This window comes from Temnothorax americanus, unplaced genomic scaffold (genome assembly GCF_048541705.1).
Source record: "Temnothorax americanus isolate GAGA-0224 unplaced genomic scaffold, ASM4854170v1 Scaffold118, whole genome shotgun sequence".
Lineage (NCBI taxonomy): Eukaryota > Metazoa > Arthropoda > Insecta > Hymenoptera > Formicidae > Temnothorax > Temnothorax americanus.
This window is the reverse complement of record NW_027509251.1, coordinates 335,056-355,777: the sequence shown is the minus strand read 5'-3', so window position 1 is coordinate 355,777 and position 20,722 is coordinate 335,056. Positions and strand designations below refer to the sequence as shown.

Sequence of the window (20,722 nt, the reverse complement as noted above, 5' to 3'; positions counted from 1 at the left end):
TATATATATATATTATATATATATATATATATATATATATATATATATATTATATATGTTGCAACATAATTAATAATGCATGGATGGACATTATTCTACCTGTTTTTTATCCATTTAGCACTTAATGCATGTATAACTTATGATTTTATTATCTTCATGAATAAGATTCTTATTATTCTTAATTATAAATAAATTATTCCCACTTTATTAAATTTCATTTTAAAAATAGTTATGTCTTCTTGAAAGAAAATATCTGTTACATTAACGCTAACATAAAAAAAAATTATCAAAAACAAGTATTTTGGTTTGCATCTATTTTAATAGTATTTGAACATTTCGCGCCTTATGGCCATGAACTTCCGGTTTCATCCCAAACATGGCCGCCACGGCCCGCCACAGTGACTGTGTCCAGATTCTTATGCAAATTAGAGGGAGGTGAATAAGGCGGGAGATTTAAATGTGAAGTTCGCAGGAGTAGAAAAAGGAGAGAAGTAAACGACATAATTTAGGAGTCGGATTTATGATAAGGGGAAATATGTTCATAGAGTGAGTTGGAAATTTTTCCCGTAGATACCTATAAAAAGGGGGGGTTTTGGCCCGGGTTAATTCGCATCTAAAAATTATATGGTTTGCATCTTGATATGGGTCTCCACAAGGGCACCCCGGTGAGTCGACAATATTTTTACGGTATAAACTTAGATTCAAATTATAATGACCGCTGCGGAGGTGATTGATAATGACTATTTGCGCTCTACTGAGCATTAAGCGGTAGTACCATTACCTATAATTCCCTTGTGAGACGGGATCCACGCCAACACAATCTTAGAGCCCACGGCGATCGCTCTGTTATGTTACGGATAAGTGTAATAATATAGTTGCTGTGTGTGATATTGTGCGAGGTAATTGTTTGTAATACACTTGAAGGATAATATTCCGCAAAATATTCCGTAAAATACAAGTTTGCTTCTTGCGCGGAGGCAGAATTGATATTCGGGTGAGAAAACTGTAGTAATTCAGGTTGATTGATAAGTGAGAAAAAATATAAGTGAAATAAGAAAGTTCGACTGAGCGATGTATAACTCCTCTTATACTTTTGACTGCCAGAAAAGACCGAAAAAGTGGGATCATGCGGCATAATGCTTTGGCTCTCTTAGCAGGGCTGAACTAGAGTCCTATAGTTAGAGAAGCGCCATTTACCCTCACCATGACTTCTGTCCGCCATCTTGTGTACCTAGCAGCTGATCCGTGAGTGTATAGATAATAGAGTAAGTGTATGTGAGCTTGCAACAGCTGGTGACGTCACAAACCGAGTTTGGAGCACGCAGTTACATAACAGCAATTGTAAGTAATTTTCTTTGTTTTTCCTGAGTGTATCGTCTGAATATAGTGGCGCTCAATAGTGCAATTGAATTTGCTCTACCTCTACGTTGAACGTGAAAGTGAAAATAATTTGTAGTTTCAAGAAAATAATGTAAGGTTGTGAGGTTAGATTATGTTGGGTAAAAGCTAACTCAAAATGAATTGTTTTCTTTTCTAGATTTTCTAGTACTTTCATCGTTTCTCGCAGACGTTCTTGGTTTCAATCCTTGCAAATTGCAAACACATTCTGCATTCTAATTTCAAGGTTAGTTTTTATTCACAGCAAAAATTTTGGAGTATTTGGCTGAGATTTCATTCATCCGACAATGACATTGTCGGACGTAGCGATTATTGGCTACGGAATAGAAAATTTCTAGAAATTCGTTTTATTCCGCAGCCAATCGCTTACGTCCGACAATGTTATTGTCGGATGTATGAAATCTCAGCCTTCCTGTGTTTCGATCACTTTAGGTTGCATTCCATTATTCACTGCCAGTGCCGAAAATGTACAGTGTATTGATGTAAACTTGATTTTAATGCTGGCAATAAATATCGAAATGCAGCTTTAATATATGATCAGTATATAATTTAGTATATGATTTCTTGCAGTTTGCAGTTTTTTGAATGTACATCCCTTTAAAAGTTATACAATAAAGTCAGCTCAGAAAATACTGGAGATATCATACTGCCACAAACTCTGATTCATTATTCTTAGAAGAATCAAAGCGTTACGAGAAGCGTTTTATAAAGAAAATGTGCGATCCCATGCAGAATCAGGTGTTTGCACATTGCCACAACTCTGAGTTTTCATCCTCAGAAGAATTAGAGTTGTTGCAAGCTTTACAGAGGGAATATATGGTCAAACCCGGAATCATTAGGTGTTTAAAGTTGAAGCAGAACATGAAACTTCATAGAATTAAAAGAATTCTGTATGAGACAGATCGAATGAGGAATAAAATATATTTTATGAAAAACATATTTGATGTATGCGAATCGAATGCAGAATGAAATATACGTGTTTAACATATTATATAAATTTAACGTGTTTAACGTATGATGTAAATTTAATTATTACTGTTTTTGATCTTAGAGGTTTTGGTGTTCATATCACCAGCAACAAATATCTGTATGACATTACCTTATTATGTGGATAACTTTTTTTATAAGTGTACAGTGAATTGTTACTATAGAGAATTCTTACTATTATTGTAAAATAATTGGTGAATTATTAAATGACTTTTGTTTATTTCCTATCTTGCAACTAAAATATTTCAAAGAAATATACTATCAGCCAATGCATACATATGCAGTGCAATGGAAGTACGCTATTGTTCTCAGCACAGCCATACACCAAGACCCACTATAAGTATTAGTATTAATATTATATAATACACGTATAAGTATTAATATTTATATTAATTAGATAACACATTGCTATTATATTAACAGTAATAACATTTACATATTATTTTAATTGTTAAGAAACACATATACCTAATATTAATCTTATTGAATATAAAGGTCCAACAAAAGTAATTTTAATAAAAATCAAAATATGCAAATTATAATTCTATATTATTGTTATTAGTAGATATAATAGTAAGAAACTAACTTTAGTAATAGTAATAGTAATATTAGTAAGAAATTAATTTTAAAAATCATTAAATATTGTCTTTACGTATGCAAGATTACGTATATCAATGAATAATTATATACTCATGTCATTAATAACAAAATATATTTTAAAAAGTAAACGTACATACATATATAAATATATTTTATAGCTATTCTGTAAACTACATTTTATAAAAATAAATAAAAATATGTTTCTTTTGTTCTATTACATTTGTGTGATACGTATACATGAAGAAAAAAAGAGCAATTTAAGCTATTAAAATAATAAGAGTATAAATGTGCGCGCGCGCGCGCGTGTGTGTGTGTGTGTGTATGTGTGTGTGTGTGGACGCGCGCATAAACATAAGTTATAAATATATTAATGCACGATTACATAAATGTTATATGTAATTATTTAGAAATATATAAGTATATAATTATAATTGTTTTGATATAGCTAATGGACGGTACAAGACCAAAATTAATCTCTAGGCACAGCCTAACACATAATTACCCTGTCACAAGACTAACTTAAACAAAAATATATAATTTTTCTCTATCACAGCACTGCAAAACAGTCTTTTCAATAAAAAAAAAAATAGTCTTTTTAATTAAAAAAGAATTGCTAAAATCACATAATAACAAAAAGAAACAAAAAGTCGTGTTTGTTCGACCCGACTGGCCAAATAATAAATATATTCAAAATTCACAACGTTTCGACCGCATTTTCGGTTCTTCTCAAGTGATTCAGCTATGCATCTTCAAAAACCGCGTACAAAATATCGATTACGTCGCTGACATCGTGCCCTAACCACATCATGCACACGTAAAGCTAAAAAAGTGAAATAAACTCACGATAGTCAAAAAGATAAAAACGTTCAGAAGTCATAAAATAAAAAGTAAGAATACAATTGAATTGTTGAGTTAAAAATAGTTAAGTTATAAATAGTTAAGTTATAAATAATGTACAAAGTAAAATGTAAGGCTTACATATTCTGTGCGTCAAAACGGAAAGTGAGAACGGTAGCGCAGAAAGAAGAAACGACGTAATAAGCCATAACTGCGAACACATCCGTACAGCGTGACAGACGAAGTCATACTAAATGACCGATACAATAAATAGATGTGTTCACAGGTGGAAAACGAGCAGAACAAAAGTGTAAATTAAGTGACGCCAATCAAACGGTTGTAATTCGCGGGCAGACTTTCTGTGTCTTTTTGAAGATTGATTGCGCAATCGCATTTTTTAATAAAAAACATCTCAGAGATTTCACGTTTCTTAAAAAGTCGCTCCTTATATAAAATTTTTGGTTGTTGCCAATTAAAATCGTGGTTATGCGTGAGACGGTGCTTACTAACAACAGAATGATTATCGCTGTTCTTCCTAATATCACAAAAATGTTCCTTAACACGTGTCTCTAGGTGCCTTTTTGTTTGACCAATATATGCAGCGTTGCAATTAGCACAATCAATCTCATATATCAACTCCGTTTGCTTAAGATTCGGTAGCGCATCCTTCCCCCTTTTGATAATACAATCCAACTTTTTCGGAATGGTGAGGAGAACCCTGAATTCTGCATCGCGCATTGTACGGCCAACACCGTCACTGAGACCCTTAATATACGGTATAGTGATAAAATTCCGAGGATCCTGGGCTACACTGTTACTGCTAGAACTATTATTATCATTATGGCGTGTCTGTAGCTCGTTAAGTCTGATGTTAATGTACTTGTTAATTAATTTTATTGGATAACAATTATTTGAAAGGATCTTTTTTATTTCGATTAAATTAAACTTATGAAACCGTACGTCAGATAAAAGAATAGCTCGGTCAACAAGATTACGTATGATATTAATTTTGTATTTAAGAGGGTGATAAATTTACATTTGAAATAGAAAAGAATAGTTCTCTAAGTTTTCTCGACACACTAGTGATTCGAGAGGGGACTGTGTTGCTTACGAATTGGTATCGAAAACCGACCTTTTCGGGGAGATACATAAACTATTTTTCGAATCACCCTCTTAAATACAAAATTAATATCATACGTAATCTTGTTGACCAAGCTATTCTTTTATCTGACGTACGGTTTCATAAGTTTAATTTAATCGAAATAAAAAAGATCCTTTCAAATAATTGTTATCCAATAAAATTAATTAACAAGTACATTAACATCAGACTTAACGAGTTACAGACACGTCATAATAATAATAATAGTTCTAGCAGTAACAGTGTAGCCCAGGATCCTCGAAAGTTTATCACTATACCGTATATTAAGGGTCTCAGTGACGGTGTTGGCCGTACAATGCGCGATGCAGAATTCAGGGTTCTCCTCACCATTCCGAAAAAGTTGGATTGTATTATCAAAAGGGGGAAGGATGCGCTACCGAATCTTAAGCAAACGGAGTTGATATATGAGATTGATTGTGCTAATTGCAACGCTGCATATATTGGTCAAACAAAAAGGCACCTAGAGACACGTGTTAAGGAACATTTTTGTGATATTAGGAAGAACAGCGATAATCATTCTGTTGTTAGTAAGCACCGTCTCACGCATAACCACGATTGTAATTGGCAACAACCAAAAATTTTATATAAGGAGCGACACTTTAAGAAACGTGAAATCTCTGAGATGTTTTTTATTAAAAAATGCGATTGCGCAATCAATCTTCAAAAAGACACAGAAAGTCTGCCCGCGAATTACAACCGTTTGATTGGCGTCACTTAATTTACACTTTTGTTCTGCTCGTTTTCCACCTGTGAACACATCTATTTATTGTATCGGTATCGGTCATTTAGTATGACTTCGTCTGTCACGCTGTACGGATGTGTTCGCAGTTATGGCTTACGTCGTTTCTTCTTTCTGCGCTACCGTTCTCACTTTCCGTTTTGACGCACAGAATATGTAAGCCTTACATTTTACTTTGTACATTATTTATAACTTAACTATTTATAACTTAACTATTTTTAACTCAACAATTCAATTGTATTCTTACTTTTTATTTTATGACTTCTGAACGTTTTTATCTTTTTGACTATCGTGAGTTTATTTCACTTTTTTACCTTTACGTGTGCATGATGTGGTTAGGGCACGATGTCAGCGATGTAATCGATATTTTGTACGCGGTTTTTGAAGATGCATAGCTGAGTCACTTGAGAAGGACCGAAAATGCGGTCGAAACGTTGTGAATTTTGAATATATTTATTATTTGGCCAGTCGGGTCAAACAAACACGACTTTTTGTTTTGTATTTATTTACTGGCGAAGGAAACTTCTTATTTTGTTTTTACCACACACCTTGGACCAGAGAAATGGTGTTTCATCGTGACGAAGGATTTTTTAATACTGTTACTAGACAGTTTAGACTAGAGACCACGCTATTATTGAAATCTTGGATTAACATCAAAATCAAGACTATCTCAGCAAACCAGCAGCTGAAATTCTTGCTCCGCTGTAGGAGATCTGACGTCTTACCCCCACACCTGCACCGGCTACGTTTAAACATTGAACTACATAGCAACAGGATTAGACATGAGTTTACACTTTTTACAAAACGTATACAGCTAAAGCTTCTCAACTTTGAGATTAGTGATGCCAATATTAACCTATGTTTTTTGCGGTCTACGATAACTGGAGTTGAGAACCAGCTTCGCGAGCGCTTACCGGAATATTTAATTAACAACTTTTTTATGTTCTCAACACCTATTATCTCCGTACCCACGACCGCAAAACACAATTAAAGTTAATTAATAAGTTCGATTCGGTTATGTCCACACAAAATCCAATAATTAATTCCCTTGTTAATATTGATTATAAAAAATGGATTATTAATTTGAGTAACAAGCAAATCCCTGATAGAGTTCTTAAGTTCCTTAGTCTCGGCGATAGGTTTGCTCTCCCTATCGATACAAAAAACAAAAAAGATCGTGTAAATTCTGTTGTTGACATAATCAAAAACTTCGAATTTAATATTTATCAAATTCCCGATAATATTGTTGATGAGGCACGTGACCGTATTTCTAACTCTCTGTTTAAATTTTTGCGCAAAAATAAACATACTAACTACATTGACAGGTTTATATTACAAGAATTTAAATTTTGCAAAAGATTTCTTCGTAATAATGATGATCTTCTTGTTACCAGGGCCGATAAGGGCCAAGTCACAGTAATTTTGGAGAGAAATACTTATGTCAATAAGATGATCGATTTGCTTAATGATAGTTTGACTTACAAAAAACTTAAGAATGATCCCACTAGACGGATAACATCTAAAATTAATAATTTGGCAAAGTCTTGGTTTAGCAAGGGTATTATCAGTGAACAATTATTTAGGCATTTAAATTGTACCAATGGGAACCTCCCACGTTGTTACGGACTTCCGAAGATTCACAAGGATGGCTCACCATTACGAATTATTGTTTCTACTTTAGGGAGTCCACTATATAACATGGCTTATTTTTTACACAACATCTTAGAAAAATCTGTCCCTAAACCAAAGTCATATATTAAAGACGGTTGGTCTTTTGTTAAATTGATTGGTGACGTAGGGATTGGGGAGGATGATGTTTTGATCTCTTTGGATGTCGCGTCTCTCTTCACTAACATCCCTAAAGACCTTGTTTTGAGAGCGATTGAACAGAGGTGGAATTACATCTCTAAAGAGACGAAACTCAGCTGTCCTCAATTCTTGTCAGCTGTGGACTTGATTCTGAGTTCCACTAGTTTTTCTTTTGATGGTCAAATATATGAGCAAATCTTCGGAAGTCCGATGGGTTCCCCTCTCTCTCCGATTTTGGCTGATATGGTCATGGAGGACCTTGAGACGCATTGTTTGCAATTGCTCAGTTTTCATATTTCTTTTTTTAAAAGATATGTTGATGACATTTTCGCGATTGTTCCTAGATCTGGCATTGACGAGTTACTTAGAGTTTTTAATAGTTATCACTCCAGATTAAAATTTACATTTGAAATAGAATAGAATAGTTCTCTAAGTTTTCTCGACACAATAGTGATTTGAGAGGGGACTGTGTTGCTTACGAATTGGTATCGAAAACCGACCTTTTCGGGGAGATACATAAACTATTTTTCGAATCACCCTCTTAAATACAAAATTAATATCATACGTAATCTTGTTGACCGAGCTATTCTTTTATCTGACGTACGGTTTCATAAGTTTAATTTAATCGAAATAAAAAAGATCCTTTCAACTAATTGTTATCCAATAAAATTAATTAACAAGTACATTAACATCAGACTTAACGAGCTACAGACACGTCATAATAATAATAATAGTTCTAGCAGTAACAGTGTAGCCCAGGATCCTCGAAAGTTTATCACTATACCGTATATTAAGGGTCTCAGTGACGGTGTTGGCCGTACAATGCGCGATGCAGAATTCAGGGTTCTCCTCACCATTCCGAAAAAGTTGGATTGTATTATCAAAAGGGGGAAGGATGCGCTACCGAATCTTAAGCAAACGGAGTTGATATATGAGATTGATTGTGCTAATTGCAACGCTGCATATATTGGTCAAACAAAAAGGCACCTAGAGACACGTGTTAAGGAACATTTTTGTGATATTAGGAAGAACAGCGATAATCATTCTGTTGTTAGTAAGCACCGTCTCACGCATAACCACGATTTTAATTGGCAACAACCAAAAATTTTATATAAGGAGCGACACTTTAAGAAACGTGAAATCTCTGAGATGTTTTTTATTAAAAAATGCGATTGCGCAATCAATCTTCAAAAAGACACAGAAAGTCTGCCCGCGAATTACAACCGTTTGATTGGCGTCACTTAATTTACACTTTTGTTCTGCTCGTTTTCCACCTGTGAACACATCTATTTATTGTATCGGTCATTTAGTATGACTTCGTCTGTCACGCTGTACGGATGTGTTCGCAGTTATGGCTTACGACGTTTCTTCGTTCTGCGCTACCGTTCTCACTTTCCGTTTTGACGCACAGAATATGTAAGCCTTACATTTTACTTTGTACATTATTTATAACTTAACTATTTATAACTTAACTATTTTTAACTCAACAATTCAATTGTATTCTTACTTTTTATTTTATGACTTCTGAACGTTTTTATCTTTTTGACTATCGTGAGTTTATTTCACTTTTTTAGCTTTACGTGTGCATGATGTGGTTAGGGCACGATGTCAGCGACGTAATCGATATTTTGTACGCGGTTTTTGAAGATGCATAGCTGAATCACTTGAGAAGGACCGAAAATGCGGTCGAAACGTTGTGAATTTTGAATATATTTATTATTTGACCAGTCGGGTCAAACAAACACGACTTTTTGTTTTGTATTTATTTACTGGCGAAGGAAACTTCTTATTTTGTTAACAAAAAGAAAATCAAAGTTTCAGCAATAATGAAGAAACTGATTGAGATCATAACTTTAATTACATTATTTTTATGAAAACACCTTCTTCACAGAAGCATGCATAGCCATAGTTTTGCTGTCGTAACGCCTTCCATTAAGATGTGCTAAATCTTCACAGCGTTTAATACTATATGTTCATAGCCTCATAGTAAAAAAAACTTCTTTAGAATTTTGTGTGTAATAGAATGGCATGTGGGAATATTGCAGCCATCCCATACATATTCCATTTGCTTTACTAAAAAATCTATCATGTTAATTTTAGCTTCACACAAATCATGCCGTATTTCTTTGAATGTTATTTCTGATTTTACGATTGCTTTGAAGCATTCATCGGAAACTTCCACGAGGTTCTTGTGTTTGTAATTTCTCATTTCAGTTACGAGGGAATAAGGATGGCGGTCGCTCCCCTGCCATAGGACGGAATTGAGACATACATCACAAACTGTCGTGCTACTTATTTTTATACTATAAACAACTGACCCTGCCATGTCATATAGGATCTGCAACTCCCAAGAATCTAATATGTTTATGTGAGGATCTTTTAGTTGAGGCAATGCTAAAGCAGATGATTCCATCAATTCTTCAATAACATTTTCTTCACGTCGTGCTATAGCTATATTTCTAGAACATTTCATAAAATCTATTCTTATATCCTCAACACCTTCATCATACGTATCATTGTCGTAGCTGCTATTCTTAGCATTAATACAGACCTGGCTCAGCACCAAAACCTTTAAATTTTGTTTTACTTGGAGAGGGTTTGGAATGGGTTGTTTCACTCTCAAGGCAGAAAAAAGGTTTTCAATACTACACTGACAAAACCGACCAGTAAGTATAAACTTGTAGCAACGCTTGCACAAAAAATAATCTTGCAAGCCAATGATGCTTGCGCATGCCATGATAACGCCTGTTTGACAAGGCTTCCAGTGCCCAACAGTGCCCTACCATCATAAAACGAAATACATAAGCAGTTTTCTTGATGTGGTCCATTGTTTCTTCATATGCTTTCTTGTTCAACAGACCAAGAGCCAGCTTCAATGATCTGTTTGACATTATATCAAACCAATGGCTCACTAATCTAATAAAAGAAGCAGTGGTCCTATAAGCGTCTTTACCAGTACGTTCAGCATATTTTCTCAGCGCAATCTCGGTTCGTCGATTGAAGATTGACCGGGCCGTTCCAACTTTCATCTTTTTGTATAAATTTTGACAATGAACCTTAGTCTTCTTTAATCTGTAAGCTATCTTTATTTCAAATTGTAATTTGAACTCTAACACATCATCTATATGTTGGATATTAACTACTGGATCCGTAAATTTCTCAGAAACAAGAAAGTCATAAGGAAGATATAATTTTGTTGCTTTCAAGCATAGTTAAGATATTTTTGAATAAGTATACTGGATCCGGTATAAAGTAAAATCTATCCTCTGCTCTAACTGGATGATGTATGCTGACACAGCATCAGATTCATGTGTGCAACCAATACCAAACATATTCCACATGGCTCGATTTTCACACCCCATGTCAGTTGTAATTGAGTGAACTTTCAGCCCTATTTTTTCACACTTGTCTATGACTTTCAGTATTATATCCTTGAAGACACTGCCACTGCTAGACTTTTTATCCATTATTTTGGGTCCTTCCTTTCCAGTAAAAAAATAAGCCACAGCAACTTTCCATCGTCTACTAATTCCTCCACACATGATGACAAGGACCTTTTTAGCTGGTCCAACATGAGAAGGAAAGGTGCAATTTCCTATCATTTTTTTAGTTGAAGGATCAAACACTAATCCAGCTTTAATTGCCATTTCGTCTGCAACAATCATACAATCTCTTTCATTTTCAGACATATTTTTTACTGCACATTTGAGCATGTCGAAGACCTCATCTAAGATGCCACTTTCAAACCAAATATGTTCTACCGTTCTTTGTAGGGTCCTAACTGATGGAAAGATGGGTAGATAATTCACAAAATCACAAAAATTTGTAGTACCCCATTTCATCTTAAACACAAGGGCATCCTTGACAGTTTCTGGACTCCAATTAAATCGACCACGAATAGACTGCCTTTTTAGAGATGCAATCTGGTCTGCACGTAACCTTGATGTTAAGTCGAGAGACTTTGCATTCTTCTGTTCTAAGCGCCACAATCTACACTTATATTTTTCATAAATAGACTTAACAGTATGGAATTTTTTTGTTATTTGTTTTCCTATGGTAGTCAGACGCTTATTGTTATGTTGTAAAGTTTTTATTTCTTCCTCTTGTTTTTTCAACTGATCTTGTAATTCTTTAATTATTATTGATGATGGACTTGCAGTAGATGGAGGTATATGAATGGGTTCAGAAACAGCACAGATATCGGCCAAAATAGTTAATCGGTTGAAATCTTCGGTACTATGGTCTGCAATGCAAGGTGCAGAAAGTTCATGACTAATTTCCTTTGGAAAGTTCATAACAGAGAGGTCATGAGAAGAAGTAAAAGAAAGCTCTTGGTTTTTATCCTGATATGGCACACCTTCTATTACAATGTTATTTGTTTTGGCTATTACTTGGCTTTCTGTAACTTGAATGGATTCTGATGGCTCATATTGAATTGAGGTACAGCCATGATCATGAGGTAAGCGGTTCAATTGTGTAGTGAGATCTCGAAAGAGATGACGCTGATGTATGTCAATAACATATCGATGGTCATGCATTGTAAGGGAGATGTTTTCATTATTTTCTATAGCCATAAAGGTATTGCAGAAGATCGTAGCACTCTGGACCCATCTGCACGTACTTTTTCCCACTGTGATGCATCAAAATGATTCTGAAATTGTGCCAAAATTAATCAATGCATCATGTGTAAATATGTCACATATGCGAGGAGTAATAAAAATATCTCACCTCACAAATGTAGCTGGAGACTCCAGGATACCATAATGTCTGTCCAATCCTCGACATCCAAACAGAACGTCTCTCAGGATCTTTAGGAATAAAGCGAAATAAGAGCTGCTTTCCTTTTCCCACCCGAACATTGCAGCCCTTTACCACACACGTACGGACCATTTCAACTGCATATAAAAAAACAGTAGTATGATTACAGTCCTATAAAATTTTAATGTAAGTAAATAATTAGGTAATAAACATATATACATTAAGTAATGACAATGCAGAAACACAAACTAACCTTATATTAAATCTGTGTTCAATGTTTATAATATGATATGTTAACTGACATTGGAAAAAGGGACCCATAATAATATAATAATATTACATATTCATATATTACATATTACGTAAAATAAGATTTTACTTTATAATTTCTAACAGTCTCCTTCTGTATGTATGTACGTAGCACTGCATAGCTCGCTGTTGTATATGGAGCCCTACATTGGTACACAAAATGGCGACTAAACCACGTGACTCAGTTGACCAATCAAAAGGAGTTCGCTAATGTCGCTTCTCTGACTATAGGACTCTAGGCTGAACGTTCTGAGTTGTATGTCTTCCAGGCTTTCTATTACTGGATTAAAGCTGCGGGAGAAGTTTTTAACCAAGTAATTGTGAATGAGATAAGCAAAGCGGTAGCACAGCGGAGGCTCCTTGGCCTCGTCCAGAATCACATTTATAGGCGTGGACATACGATAGTCTATAGCACATCTTAGTAGCTTCCATTGTAGACGTTGGATGGCAAAGAAGAGCTGCTTATTGCCCTTGTACTTAAAAACGACGCATCCATACTCTATGGCGCCTCTGAAGACTGCACGATACACTGAAAGTAATAATTGTGGGTGAGCTCCCCATTTGGTACCCGCTAAAACCGCAAGTATACTGGAGATTCTTCTGCCCTTATTGAGTAAGTACTTCATATGGGCTTTACCACTCATTTTATTGTCAATGACGATGCCGAGAAATCTGTGCTCGCTTGCCATCGGCACTGCGACGCCATCTATCAATATGTTGGGCTTGGGAAGACAATATTCTCTCTTTCGAGTATAAATACCATACAGCAGGACTTTGCAGGAGCCACATCTAGGCCTCTAGCACGTAAATAGCAATTCAATTTCCTCAAAGAGTTTTCTATCAGCCGATACGCTTCCACGATAGATTTGTGGGTGGTATAGATAACTACATTATCTGTGCATATTCCAGGGAGTGCACACCTGGACTTAGCTGCCGTTTGGAATCCTTGATATTGAGGTTGAAATAAAGCAGTGGGCTAAGAATAGATCCCTGCGGAGCGCCTTTATGGGTGTTAAAAGGGCCTTGAATATTACCATCACGTAAGAAGAAAATTCTCCTATTACGCAACAAGTTGCTTATAAAACAACGTATGCCCGCTGGGACGCCATCAGCTTCCCTGAGGTCCTTTTCTAATATCTCTGGCCTTACATTGTCAAATGCTCCCGCAACGTCCAAGAACACGCAAACAGTGAACTTGTTATTAATGAATCTCAGATGGATAGCATTCGAGAGTATTGCTAAGCTGTCGCTACACGATCTGAAACTGCGAAAGCCAAATTCTGATAATTTATCATTGGCTTCGAGATGCCAGCGTAATCTATTATAGATGCACTTTTCCAGTGTTTTTAGCAAACACGACAATAAAGAGATCGGGCGAACGCCGTTCGAGTTCGGTTTAGGAATTAGGACAACCAGTGATTCTCTCCAGCTGTCCGGGAAAGTGCCCTTAGCGATAATTTTATTGTAAATTTCCAGTAAGTAGGCTTTAAAGTTTTCAGGGAGAGCCTTTATCATCGCGTAGTTCACCTGATCTAAGCCTGGGGAAGATGACGCCTTGCTAAATGCAAGTGCCGATTTAAGTTCGTTCATGGAGAGAGGCTGATCCATCCAGGATTGTATATTTGGAGAAACTTCATCTTCCTTCTGCATGTCACGTAGAAGGGGGCTGGTGGAGGCGAACAAGAAGGTGGGCACAATTTGTCGATCGCTGCCTGTTGCGAAGACTCGAGAGTTTTGTGATCCGTGAAAGCATTGCTGTCTTTGTTCTTAAAAGCTCTAACCAAACGCCATATCTCTGAGGTGGGAGTTTTAGAGCTGAAGTTCGTACAGAAAGAGTGCCATCCGTCCTTTTTCTGCTTAAACAGAAGGCGCCTACATTCTCTATTTTGTCGTTTAAGCGCTTGGTAAGTGTCATTGGAAGGGTCCCGTTTAAAGACCTCTAAGGCTTATTATTATAGAAACCTTTAACGTTTAATTTACTCACCTCCGAGAGGAGAGTCTCTTGTATACAGAGAATGTCGTATTTCTCTGCTAATAGTTGCAAGTCTGGCAGTTTGCTTAATATCCCTCTGGCGTTCCATTGCAGGATTTTTATTTTTGCTAATGAGGAGTTATGCCCTTGCGGCGGGAACGTGACAGATATCACCGCTAAGATTCGGAGGGTTATACTGAGTCTGATGGTGAGTAGCAGATTCCTGAGGGCTGAAAGATTGAAAAAGGTTAATTAGTTGATTCTTAAGAAATGCTTCTACTTCTTGTAAAAGCGGGTGTATTATAAGCGATAAGTTGGGCGCATAGTCCCTATTAAACGTGGATGTAAAAGGAGTTCTGTCATCGACAGTAATAGCAGTCGCGTCTTTTGATTTCGGGGTGGATCTCAAGATTGGGGGGAGAGTGAAGCCGATCGGCATTCTGCCGTTTGGGTAGAATAGCGCTTTGTAGTGCTGAGTTGGAAGCTGTGGTCTGCGAATAGAGTTATGCGCATTAATTGACTTAGTAGAGTCGTCACTCGAAGAAGGTGTACGCGAATGATTGGATCTAGCCGCTATACTAGCGTAAGTATTAGAGTTTCCTGTATAATTAAGATCTGATAGTGTGGCATCATCTTTAGATAAAAGACTAAACCTATTCTGGATGTGTGATTACTGTTTATAGCTATACTGTTTTAGCAGCGATGTGTGATTACTGTTTATAGATGAACTTGACGCTGTGTTTGAAGTGCTTATGCTCGGGAAGCTGACAAAATCAAGCCTTGGATCACCGGACAGTTTGTTACCTTTAATTTTTCTTTTAACTTCGGTATATGTTATGTTTTCCGCAGCGGCCAAAGCGTTGATTTGTTTGTGTTGTAAAATTGACGGGCAGTTTGTCGATGTGGCTTGGTGGTTAATTACCGCCACAATTTATGCATTTGGGAGGAAAATCCTTGTGGGGACACTCCTCACCCTTGTTATGCTTATCCTTGCTGCAGATTAAGCATCGAGGATGCGTCCTTTACATTGACTAGCAATGTGTCCAGGTCTGAAGCAAGAATAACATATGCGAATTTTGGGTACAAAAGAGTGAACCTTATATTTAACCTTAAATAATAGGCTGACCGAGTTAGGAATAGTTTGTCCCGCAAACTTGATTCTCAACGTGCGAGACGGAAGGAACTAAACTTCTTCACCTGTTTTGACGCGGCGATTTAATCGATCGATGCTTAATATTTTAATGGATGATACGATATATTCTGCTAGAAGATCCGTCGCGAATTCCATCGGCACATCTTTAATTATACCAATTCTTTGTACTTTGAAAGACGGAAAGTGAGCTTTAAGGTTAGCCGCCGCTAGTGTAGGATTATTCTTAACTAAATTATTTGCGGCTTCGCGGTTACGGAAGTCCACCGTGATTCTACCCCGGCCGGTTTTGCGAATTTCAATTACATCTTTGTACGCGAATTGCGATATTAGTTTGCTAACAGTAAGGGGATGTAGGGAGGGATCGCCTCCTTCCTTGGAAGATTGAACAAAGACCGAAAATGGTGGCTTGTCTGTTTGAGAATATTTGAAATATGGCTCACCGGATAATTGAGCACGTGTATCTACCGTTTTTACTCGGCTGCCGGACTCTATCTTACTCATTTTAGAGGTATTACCTGTGCCGTTAGGCGCATCCGATTCCGAGGATGACGAGGTCCTCTTACGATCGTTACCTGTTCTGAGGGGGAAGATAGGATTGTTGATATTATTTACTTCATTACTTCAGGCGGTGACGAGTTCTTGCTGCCCATCGACGTCGTATCCACATGAATATCATTCTCGTCCTCGTCCATTGGAAGAGGGTTATCTTGCGGATTATTTTCGTTACTATTTATATGCTTATTACCGATTTTAGAGATATCCGACGCAGACACATAGAATTGCGGCGTTATTTTTTGCAAGTTAGAGTCTTCGTTCGCGTGTTGAGACGCGAAACTTTTATACTGTCCCGCTGGAATTGAGATGTGAACGAGTGCTGAGAAGGTATTATCAGGATGGGGAAGAATTCCGGAATTTCCAGTGTGCCCCCCCTCTGTACTAGCGCAAGAGGCCGAAGCCCCGCGCATTATCGTTTCGCGACACCAATAAACAGAGAGTGAAATTGCTTGGTTAGGTCGAGATAACTGTACTTCGTGCTAAAATTGTATCGCAGACCTGCTAAGGTGGGCTTGCGGCCCGTATTTGTTACGTGATCTAAAGTTAGATAAAGTGATCCGCGCGGCTTAACCAAAGACTGGCTTTAACAAAATTCAAAGACGTAGAACGTTCGTACACGCAGAGATGAAAAACGTCCGCTCACTCGAACAGTCCACGTGCGAATTGGTGCGAATGAGTGAAGGTGCAATTTCACGTGGCGAATAAAAGCTGGCGTTTTACCCCCACTCTATCGCCACGCAAAGCAGCGTTAAAAAGCTGTTCGCTATCGCCCCTATCCTTTTCATGGAGCGAATATAAACTGGCGTTTTACTCAGGGTGCCATTACATGGAGCGCGGAAACGCGGAAACGCGGAAACGCGGAAGCGCGGAAGACAAAATTTACTAGATTTCCGTCGATCCGTTCCGTCTGTTTTGAATGCCTTAAGGGTGCATCCCGATGGAGAAGAAATAGCGGAACGGAACAGTAACGGAAAAGAGATATGGTGGGGGGTTAACCAATCAGAGTAGTTCCGTTTCAATTCCGTTCCGTTATTTAGTGAGTGGGTTCCCCATGGCACGGAGCTGTTACGGAACGGAAAAGAAACGGAAAAATTTCTAACCTATTCTGTCGAAAGTTCGCAAATAAGTGCAGTGGATCGATTGCTTTGCAACATTTTTATTTTTGCAAATAAAGAGCAATATGTCGTCATCGGTAGGTATTACATGTGAAAATAAAATATATATGTTAAAATCCTATGCTAATTAACCGAATGTGATATATTTCATTAATTTCCAGAAATTCAAATGTGGATATGTTCAAAGCGTCCTGTTCAAAGAGCAACAGCATTAATTCCTTCCACATCAACAAGTGACAACCTCAACGTAGATGATGATCTTATTCCCATCATCAATGACAATCCTACGTCACTGTCTCCAGTCTCTCCGGCGTTATTGCTGTTATTCTCACTCTCGACGTGTGTTTCTAAAGAATCTAAATAATAACAGATTTAGTTTTACAACAAATTTATATATCATTTACATATTCTAACCATTAGTTATATTGAATATATATTGCCTCTCTTGTACACAAATATACGTACCATTTATAAAGAGATTTCGATCTTTATCCATTATTAAATTCGTATGATTTGCTAAGCAAGGATGTGAAAGTTTTCCGTCTTCATCGAACCAAACAATCCAGCGGCAATATCCACATTTGAATTTCTGGAAATTAATGAAATATATCACATTCGGTTAATTAGCATAGGATTTTAACATATATATTTTATTTTCACATGTAATACCTACCGATGACGACATATTGCTCTTTATTTGCAAAAATAAAAATGTTGCAAAGCAATCGATCCACTGCACTTATTTGCGAACTTTCGACAGAATAGGTTAGAAATTTTTCCGTTTCTTTTCCGTTCCGTAACAGCTCCGTGCCATGGGGAACCCACTCACTAAATAACGGAACGGAATTGAAACGGAACTACTCTGATTGGTTAACCCCCCACCATATCTCTTTTCCGTTACTGTTCCGTTCCGCTATTTCTTCTCCATCGGGATGCACCCTTATATTACATGGAGCATATTTTGAGCGGAAAAAAGCGGAACGGAGAATTATAAAATATTAATTTTTAACGGTATTTATTGATTAAAATGCTTGTATTCAATAGATAAGCTGAAAAGATAAGCATATTAATAAAAATTGCAATGAATTAAGTGAACACAATTTTAAGAAATGAATACAAATGTCTATTTGTCACTATACTGTTCCGCTTTTCCGCGCAAATTGTGCTCCATGTAATATAAGGAGAAACAAACTCGCGGAACGAACGCGTCAAAATCCGTTGTCAACGCGGATACAGTATACTCCATCAAATTTCGGAGTTGTTTAATCACATTGAAAAAAAAGCTTTTACACATACTCTTCGATTACTTTATTATTTAATAAAAGTGGCAGTATAATATTATAGATCCAAACATCATGTTGATGGTTATTATGAAGTATATCTTATATGCAAGCCAGGGTACATACATAGGCTGCGTTAAGTACTGGCAGTGAATATCGAAACGCAGCCATACATACATACATACACGATAATAGCGGATTCCGCTTTTCCGTTCAAACGTGCGGACTCAACTCGCGGAAACGCGGAATCTAGTTACTATTCTGTTCCGCGCTTCCGCGTTTCCGCGTTTCCGCGCTCCATGTAATGGCACCCTCAGCTCGCGGAAACGCGGAATCTAGTTACTATTCTGTTCCGCGTTTCCGCGTTTCCGCGCTCCATGTAATGGCACCCTCACACTCCACCCCAACGCAAAGCAGCGTTAAAAAGCGACGATTGCTAAGTACATAACCTTGACAACCGCAACAAGTATAAAAATGGAGTTGGAATATTATAATCGATACATCGAGTACGTAAAATATTATAGACATACAGTGGCGGTTATAGCTCAAATTAGAAGACGACGTATAGCTGCTGCAGTTGCTGCGATGTGTTTGTTAAAAAAGAAAAGAAATAAATATAAGAAGAAAAGGTTTTGGGTAGCTCCTATTTTTGAAAATCGTAAGGAATAACACAGTTTCTTCTTTGCATCGGTTTCAAAATTGATATTGGAGGACATACGATTTCATAATTATTTCCGAATGACTGCAACTCAATTGGAGGAATTATTAGGAAAAATCGCACACGAATTACAGAAGCAAGACTTTATTCGAGAATCTATTTTACCACCAGAACGATTGGCATTAAGATTTGTTTGGCTCAGTCAAATTAAATTTTTTAACTTAGTATAATTTTTAGTGTATATATGAAACAATAGGTTTGTTTGCGGTAAACGTATTAGAGCACATTGGAATAGAAGAATTGGAACATGCGACACGAACAAACCTAATGTTATACATTTTTACTTAATGCATATATGTAAATATTATTATATAAAATATTGTAGATATCTTGCTTCCGGAGATTCGATGACATCAATGTCCTATCAATATCTTGTGGGGGTGACAATAGTGACTATTATAATACATGAAACGTGCAAAGCAATTTGGGATTATATATGTCCCCTTTGGTTCTTCAAAACCTGCTTGAAGAAAAAGACTGGTTAGATATTGCCAATGATTTCAATGAAAAGTGGAATTTTATTCACTGTATTGGAGCCATAGATGGCAAGCACGTTATTATTCAAGTGTGTAAATTGTTAGGTGATGGTATCTGTTACGATCGCCTCCTCACCGTCTATTAAACTTTTGCGCGTATTATCTGTCCGTCTTCTACACATTAAAGCATTCATGTTACTTGTAATGTTACTTAAAAAATATACAATAATAAAAAAATGTTATTAATCTTCACCGGTGTAAGGATAAAAATATAAATTCTCATCTATATAGTATTTGTCATATCCTTCAAGACAAGTACTACGTTTACGCGAGCGTTACTTCTGTAGTAACTTACGATAATTCGTTCGCGTAAACGGGATTTTCCTTCGCGTAAACGGGATTTTGTAGTAAACGTAGTAAACGCTCGCGTAAACGTAGTAAAGGTGAATGACTATTTATTTCTTGTTCAGTACAAATAGTTTCGCACACACCACAAGTGTATGAGAGCAACAGAATTTCCTAAGATATAAGAAACACAATTATTAACACAATATAACAAAATTAATTTATCTAACATAAATAAGAAACAAAGAGCAGTTTATATACTAACTTCGTTTGTATTTTCGGGTGTTATCAATTGATTAAACCCTTCAGTCATAATTTCGTCTTCTTCTTATACACTTTTATACACTAATAAAAATGATTTAAATTTCACCGTTGCTTCAAGACGTTGTATACAAGACCGTGCTTCAATTCGCTAAAAATTGGACTGTGTCGAACTTTGTGAGCGTTTATTCGCTGGATTCGCCATTTTGGAGAAAATTGATGGAGAGGGGGTAAAACGCCAGCTTTTATTC

At 36.6% G+C, this 20,722-nt stretch overlaps 3 long non-coding RNA genes and 1 pseudogene across 4 annotated transcripts; 2 read left to right on the top strand and 2 right to left on the bottom strand.

Annotated features, from left to right (window-relative positions):
- The first annotated feature begins 1,248 nt into the window (after positions 1–1,248).
- On the top strand, positions 1,249–3,966 carry LOC143908862 (uncharacterized). The gene is made up of 3 exons (XR_013260283.1): positions 1,249–1,341; positions 1,538–1,624; positions 1,969–3,966. It is a non-coding gene; the product is annotated as an uncharacterized LOC143908862 (long non-coding RNA).
- Positions 3,967–9,597: 5,631 nt separating this feature from the next.
- LOC143908857 (uncharacterized) lies at positions 9,598–12,473 on the bottom strand (annotated as a pseudogene). Its single transcript, XR_013260280.1, has 2 exons — positions 12,258–12,473; positions 9,598–12,180 (listed from the first exon to the last, which is right to left on the bottom strand). The product of XR_013260280.1 is annotated as an uncharacterized LOC143908857 (transcript).
- A 4,729-nt stretch (positions 12,474–17,202) lies between these two features.
- LOC143908860 (uncharacterized) lies at positions 17,203–17,704 on the top strand. The gene is made up of 2 exons (XR_013260282.1): positions 17,203–17,468; positions 17,553–17,704. It is a non-coding gene; the product is annotated as an uncharacterized LOC143908860 (long non-coding RNA).
- LOC143908859 (uncharacterized) lies at positions 17,417–18,301 on the bottom strand. The gene is made up of 3 exons (XR_013260281.1): positions 18,065–18,301; positions 17,857–17,980; positions 17,417–17,747 (listed from the first exon to the last, which is right to left on the bottom strand). It is a non-coding gene; the product is annotated as an uncharacterized LOC143908859 (long non-coding RNA).
- Between the last annotated feature and the right edge of the window lie 2,421 nt (positions 18,302–20,722).